Here is an 8,313-nt window from a genome sequence, read left to right as displayed (position 1 = left end):
GCACTTTTGTCACCATCAGCACTGAGCAGTCTATGGTCATTTTCGAAGTTGAAAGATGAATTGCTAACTCCAATTTTTATTTTTCCCTCCATTCAAAATTATGTTTTTAAACTTCTTTCTAATCTCAAGGCTGCAATGAATTGATCAAGACACTGTAAATAGTAAGAAAAGTATGCAAGAGAGCATTCTTCTCATTTGGTTTTGCTTCGTTTTTTCTTTTCTTTTTCTTTTTTTTTTATTGCTGCTCTTGAATGGACAGCATCATGATGTTTTTAGTGATGCCGATGTAGGGGGTTGATCTATACATTACTTTCATACTAACTGGTCCATGATTCCCAGTAAGGAGATAAAATATATTTATGAAAAAGCATATTAATTTGTGCTTTCCTGTTTGCATTGAACTGTTGATTGCTGTTCTTTTTATATTGTCTTAAAACATGATCATAATGGCATAGAGTAGTAAAGAACTAAATCAAATCACCCAGTTCTTACTCATAATTAAAGAGCACAAATCTTTTGCAGTCACATGAAGTAAAACACACAGTTTAAAAAAATAAAAGACCCAAGTCTTAACTATGAGTTTCTTTACTTGTGGAGAATTCTACCAAATAGACATGGAACTTCCATCAAAAGAAAAATGAGATGTGATTTTAGAAATCTCAGTCCTTCATAGATCAAGATTAATCTCTCCTTGTGTCAGTTGAGACCCAAAGTAACGTGTAAGTAAATGGTCAATTTTAAAGTAGTTCCATGACAAAATGTCTATCTTATGCGACATGTACATATCAAATACTAGAAGTGTGTTATATGAAAACATTGTTTATTGTTGATAACTGAATCCCTTTATTTCAAGGAAGTCAATTATGTTGTGACAGACTTCTTAGACTTCTAACTGTGATTATGGTACACGATTTTTTAAAATTGCATTTATTCATACTAGTAAAAAGCCCGCAATTTCGCGGGCAATTTTCATTCGATATTGTACCCACCATCATTTAATGAGGGCAGATTGGTAAACAACGTTGTCTGTGTAACTTGGTACATCCTCTGTTGATTTTTCTGTGTGGCTCAACATGAAGTGTAGTGTAAGCCACTATAGCCTCTCATCAGTGACACAGCAACATACAGTTGTCCGTGTGTGAAAACAGTTTGTGGTAAGAAAATCAACTGCGAAAATAAACCTGAAGTAGCAGACGTGAGCAGAGCTGAAAGACTATCCTGGGATCGAGAACTTATCTTACAGTAACTTACAGTATTACAGTACTCTGGTGGTGTTTTTATGCACATCCACTGGAGGTGTACAAAAATGCACCATTTTTATGCACCCCCGTTGGCGGTGCTGGTTGATTAATGAAAATGTTGCTGCTTGAAGCTCGAAGGAAAAAATAACGATAAGTGTTGAATTGTAAGCCTCAATTTAATAGACGAAGACAAACTGTGGACGTTTCTGATTTCCCCTTTATCAACAAAACACGATGAATAAGACACTAAGGACGAATGAGAGATGTGTAGTGTGAATGGCGTAGATAAGGTAAATAGACATAAACAATGATGGGACAGGAAGTTTTTGAAAAATAACAACAACAACAAAGAAGAAGAAGAAAAAAACCCCCAATAAAATGACAAAGACGCAGTAAACGAATACACTGATGATAATGATAAAATATAAAATGATAACAATCGACGTTTACATATAAATGCACGTCGATAACATTGAATGGTACTGATGTTGTTTTAAAAAAAATATAATAATAATAAATAATAATAATAATGATAATACTATTATAATAATAATAATAGATTAATTTAAGGTTTTAAATATATGTCCAGTAACTATAACAACAAAAATGATGTCTTTCTCAATAAAGTAAACTTTTTTTTAAATGTCCACAATGAGATTGAACCCAGTACTTTCAAGGTTAGAGTCTGACAGCTTATCCACTGCGCTACGGAGCCAGCTGACTGCTCATAACTTTTAATACGGTCTTTCTAAAACCTTATTTTACTTTCAGTGCAACTTCTATTTTCTGGTTTTAAATTCGATTTTTTAGATTATTATTATTAATTAATTTATTACCAAAGAAGTTATACCTAAGTATTATCGACCCGAAACCATCACAGTGAAAGCATCAAATGGGCAATAATAATACTTGATGTCATAAATAGATGAAAACTGTTGAAAACTTAGTGTAGATCTGAAATCCGTAAAGTAATTAAGTGAATACATTATTTCGAATGCAACGATTTGTGTAAAAACGCCAAACTGACAACTTTTTACAGTGTCGAAATTGATTGTTTTTGAGAGTGTTAGTGTCGTCGGCACATATTTTATGATATCTGTTTGACTCAACGAACTTTCAAACTGACTTTAAATTATATAAGGAAATCACAGATGACTTCCTGCTGCTGTCACTAATGATTTATACTTATACCGACATCCCTAATTTATTATTTTTTTGTATTTATTTTCAATCCCATTGTATTTATTTTCCAACAAGTCTACACGTTTTTATATTTCACTTTCTAAACTGCATTACACAGTTCCTCCCCACCTCCCCTGTTTTCACTTAATTAATTGCGCACCTTTTAGAAATATCTAGCATTCTATTTTAATCGTGCTTCCTTACAAAGGAGCATACTATTTCCTGCCAACCAATGTTTTGTTTATTCTCTCTACTACTACTACGCCACTACCACATTATCTCATTCATCTGTGGTGTGTCATTCATCCTGTTTTGTTGATAAAGGGGAAACCCGAAATGTTCATTTGATCTATTTTTGTAATTAAATTGAAGCTTACATTCAATTTCACATTATTATTTATTTCTTCAAGCTTTGAGCAGCAACATTTACAGTGAATACATTATTTCGAATGCAACGATTTGCGTAAAAACGCCAAACTGACAACTTTTTACAGTGTCGAAATTGGTTGATTTTGAGTGTTAGTGTCGTCGGTACGTATTTTATGATATCTGTTTGACTCAACGAACTTTCAAACTGACTTTAAATTATAAAAGGAAATCAAGTTATCTGTTTATCTATCTGTAAAAAATACATTTCTAATTTTCAAATCTTTCAGTAGAGTTGTGCGCCATATAATTTTTTCTATTGACTCAAATAAGCACAATATTCTCCACAAAGCTATATTTTTTAAAGAAAGGATGAACAAAAGAAGAAAAAAAATTAGCATTTATTAGGAGAGACGATGGGCATTACATTGGTTTTTTACTATGTGAGGATACAGTAATTTTTTTTTAATTTAAAGGAAAAAAATGCTTCTAATAGTATTTCCTGCTCCCAAGTCATAGTGTTAGGAGCCAGCGGTTGCTTGGTCAGGTTGTAATTAATATGTTTGACTATATTCCTGAAATTTATTTATTTAAAGCCAAATATTACGAAAATGACTCAGATGTAACAAACACTGCCGCATTGTTTTATTAATATAAAATGTCATGTCTCTTTCTTATTTTTTTTTTTTAAAAGGCATTTAAAGTAAGACAGGAAATATTGTGAGTAGATTATATCGTGCATGTGTTATGCCAAGCTGTCTTCCTTTTCAGTCTTGTATCTATGGGCATTAATTAAATCAATTTTAAAACAGAGATTTGTGTATTTTTTTTAATTAATAGATTTTAAAACAGAGATTTTTGTGTATTTTTTTTCATTACAAGAAGATTTCTAGTTTGCATTTTTTGGTTACAAGATTATCTACAGTCTTTAATAAAAAAGAATATAATTCCAAAAAAGTGTTTTTGTTATTTGATAATTTTTGTTTGTTTTGTCCATCGATATGGTTAATATACTTATAAGTCGCATATTGTATTCTTACACGAATCCGATTTGACTGTTGCTGTCACATGCTACAGCATTATTAGGGTGACCTAAAACTGCTGAATTAGCAAATGTTCATCTTCTGCTTTCTGTTTCTTAGTTTCCAAGAATTAACACTTCAAAATAAAACAAATTTCAGACTTCATCAAGCTTTACAGATTTTATGCTTGTTATTTTTTAAGTTGATATGGCTTGAGTAGCTTCAAACCGTAAGGAATTCATATATGATAACGTTGTTTGAAATTTTCTCTTTCAGTGATTGCATAGCCACTTCTGGGGCTGTTTTCATGAATGCAAACTTGTGCTTAGTAGTCTCTGACTACCTCTGACTTTAGTCAAGGACTTGAAAAAATCGGATTTCAAAGCAAGTCTCAGACTAAAATCACGGCACCTTCGGACTAAGTTTGGCAAAGTTTTAGTCATTTGCTGAGGCAGGACTTCACAAGCTTAGACTGAGACTAGTAACTAGGATACTTCATTGTGTCAACAAGATAGTAGCTATTTTTAGATGAGAGAGCTTCGATTCGGAAAGAAAATATGTCCTGTTGCTATTGACACTGGCATTAAAAGCTATAAGATAAGTGCAGATCATCGAAAGTACACATTTTTGTGAGTAAAAACTAAAAATCTATAAAAAAAACAATCTAATATCAGCTCGTGAGTTGCGAGTGACTGGAGACGTGAAATCGAAGGATTTGAATCAGGAGTTTACTTTTCACAAGATTCATGTACACTACTCAACTCACTAACATTGTCACCCTAGGTTCAAAATGACACAGCAAATTGTACACTTTGTTACAATTAGTAGTTAAAAACCAGAGGCGTAGCTTCCTGTTGTGATTTCTACATTCACGAAAACTGAAAACAAAATGGATTAAACATACAAAAATTGTCAAAATGAGGAGAATAGCACAAAAAAGTTACAAGTATTTCTCCAGAAAGGTGAAGCATGGAATTCTTTTTCATGGCATGCAGCGTATGCAATTCTATTAACAGATGGCACACTTTACCAGGAACTCAAGAGTGGAGAGGTCAAATTAATAATTATGTCTTTTTAATTATGTTTTTGTTTTGTTTTTAAGGGTTTTACGGCGCTTGCCACACAATTAGGTCACATCAGCACCAGTAAAAAGGAAGAAAATGGGATATTAAAAGTTCTAGAAACACAATTAAAACACCCAAGAAAAGGGAAGACAAAGGGGAATTAGGTCAAATAGGAAACATGTAGATTCCAAGAGCACACTATCAGTGTACTTAGTTTGAGATCACCTAAAAGTCTCGTCCAGACTCAAATATGTGAACAAAGCATAATACAATAATCTGAAATACAAGGAAAAGAATAATATCTCCCAAAACAGGAAAGAGAATAAATACACCATTGATATAACCATTTTAAAGTGGAGTCCTATTTTATTACAAAAGGTGAACAGATCAAAGGAAATTGGCATTATGAGACAATAGTTTGGTCTATCACTATCGATATTCAACAATCGTCAAGTCATTTATAATATAAACCTGCGTACAAAAAGTCACGTCACCACATTTCGTAACTTTGGAGAAATGTGCAATATCACATGCGCACGGAACCTGGAACAGTCTATAGTATGGACTTTTAGTGTAGTTAAGCCAGACATGAGGAAAAATTTATCGTAGAATCTGGTACTATTCTTTGTTTAAACTCCACTTCCCCTTTTGTCTCAGTTTTCCTGTGTTCAGACAGATGACCTACTATTAACTTTTATACCACCTCCCCATTATTTACAACTGAAATAACTTAGATGAGTCTGAAGAGTCGTAAAATTCCAAATAAGCAGTAGAAGTATTCTACTACTAGATTAAATCCAATTTGCTTGCTAAAATTTCCCTGCAAAATTTAAAAACCAGATCTGTTATTATTCATTTACTTATTATTATCATTATTTCTTGTAAACAAAAAAAGCTCAGAGACTTCTAAATTTGTTTCTAACTCTCCTGATAAAATTTGTTTCTAAAATTATATTCTTTAAATAATTACAAAATCTTTTTGTCAAAACGATTTTACGAACCCAGGACCACAATAAATAAATAGAAAGTAGTAAATTGGTTTATGTTTCCATTTTTATTTATTATTATTTTTTACTAACACATGCCGTTTCAAAATTCTATGTTGTAATGATTTGAAAACATATGTTCAGTAAAGGCCATTCAATTTGACAACATAAAGCTACAACTCATATTTATATGAGAACAACCTAGTACTAGTACACTTAAAACTGATCTGTACTAGTTAAGTGAGCCAGATGCTTGACAATTGGGATTGCCAAGTAGACGGGCAGTAGTTGAAACACGGCAGGGTCAGTATTGTCTTACTTGTCGCTTTTACTTTTGCCAGTTACATGGAGACCCAGCCATTCATTTACTGATTGCTGAACATAGTATAGTATGAGTGGTGAAAAATAAAATGGCCAAAAGCCAAAAAGGGGATGCAAATTTACCATTTATACAGATTTAATTGGGATACATTAAAAAAAAAAATAATTAACACAAACTTGCCAATTTGTTTGTTTCCCTGCAGAATCAGATATTTTAGCTAAAATTTAAGAGAAAAATTGTTTAATATGTTATTGGAACGAAATTTAACTTAAGTACTTAAAAGGATTTTTGAGAGACAATTCTTAGTAATAAAAGAGTGAAATTTTTGTGTGAATTGGAAGTGAATTGAAATCTGTCAATTCACCTGATGAAGTGGCTGCCCTAACTAAGATTTTTTTAGAAAGCTAAAAAAGCAACCCACTATTTCTCCAGATATTGTAAGATACAAACTTCTTGGCATTCTTGTAAAAGGATTATACAGTAAAACCCTGCTAAAGTACCTCCTTCTATACTGCCAATCTCGCTTATTGCCAACTTAATGAAGAGTACACACTCCATATACTGATAAAATGCCAATTTGTTATGTCGAAAACTTCTAAACATGGCAGAATACAGAAGTTTACTGTAGCCAATCCATCAAATAAAAATACCATATTCACAGGAATCGCCATGTTGTCCTAGTGAGAAAATTAGGGGAAAATAATCTTGCCTAAGGAAAAAAAAGTAAGTGCATGGAGTGAATTTTTTGTTTTTCTTGTTTTTAAAGGCTCCAGGGCGCTTGTGACACATTTAGCTCATTTCAAGTAAAAAAGAAGAAAATGGGATGGTCAAAAAATGAAGAAGTAAGAGAAAGGGGAGTAGTTCAAATACGGGACAGATGTAGAATTCATGAGCACTCTATCAGTGTACTTAGTTTGAAAATCATCTATAAATCTTATTCAGACAGGGATGATTTACAAGGAAAATAATATAATCTCCCAGGATGATAGGTTTACATTTGATTGTTTCCCTCTCAGCCAAGGACTCCGGCCAGGACCTGACAAAACCATGTTATCTTATTCCAAGACAAAGACAAATTGGAAAACATATAGAGGAATAGAAGACAAAACAAGTGACCTCCCTGCCTAGTATGAGAGGACAAAAGACCCCATCCAGTGGCAGGAGTTTCATGAGTTACAGTGCATTGATTAATCCTCTCTGTCTTCTTCCTCCAAATTATGGTTGGCGAATCCAAACCACACAAAATGTAGGTTCAAAAGGTAAGAGTTGAGTTATAAATATCAAATTGAGTGGCTTCTACTGAGTATTGAAATAAAAAGGAAATTCTAATACCCAATATAAATTTTAAGGCATTAATTAATGAAACGCTTTTATTCAAGATTTAAATATCAAACGTTATATAGATGAAGACCAAAAAAAAATAATAATACAAAATAAAAAATAAAACAACAATCAAAAGTTATTGCAGTTGATTATAAGGTAAGAAAAAAAAACACAATTCACGAGTAATTTTTAAATGTTTTGGCATGACAATTCTGTCCTCAAAAGACGACTGACACTATGGAATGATAATGATTATGGCTGAGTTTCTATCATTATGAAACAAAATACTTTTTGAATTTGTACGTCTAGTCCAGCTGAGTCAATTCAACAAAATTTCAAAATGCAAGATGTCCCTCTTTGAAATCAGTCAGAATGTAGAACATCGTATTTTTTAAAGGATCATGAAAAATAATGCATTTTCAAAAAATGTTATTATTTATTATTTCATTTATTTTTTGTTTATTTAAATTATATAACCATAGAAATCAATCATTTTTCACAAATTGAATTTGAAAAAACAGCAGACACTTTTTATCCCGTGATCAGTAATAATAGCATTTTGGAATGAAACTTTTTTATCTTATTCAAAATTTAATATTCCTGAGACGCCGTTTAAACAACTTAATTTATCTTTAAAAAAGGCAATTATTCATATATTGATCAATACATTTTATTTAATCTTTTTAAACATTAAAATTCAATTTTGGATCCCTCACCATCAAATTCTATCTAGGATGAAAATCCAAATGAAACTGTTTGGACTAGTTGGCTAAAGATTTACGACAAACCTCAATGTCTCCAAGAGAA

Source organism: Berghia stephanieae, chromosome 3, assembly GCF_034508935.2.
Source record: "Berghia stephanieae isolate SIO BIC M18660-M18661 chromosome 3, UCSD_Bste_1.3, whole genome shotgun sequence".
NCBI classification, from domain to species: domain Eukaryota; kingdom Metazoa; phylum Mollusca; class Gastropoda; order Nudibranchia; family Aeolidiidae; genus Berghia; species Berghia stephanieae.
Note: the sequence above shows the minus strand (reverse complement) of the source record.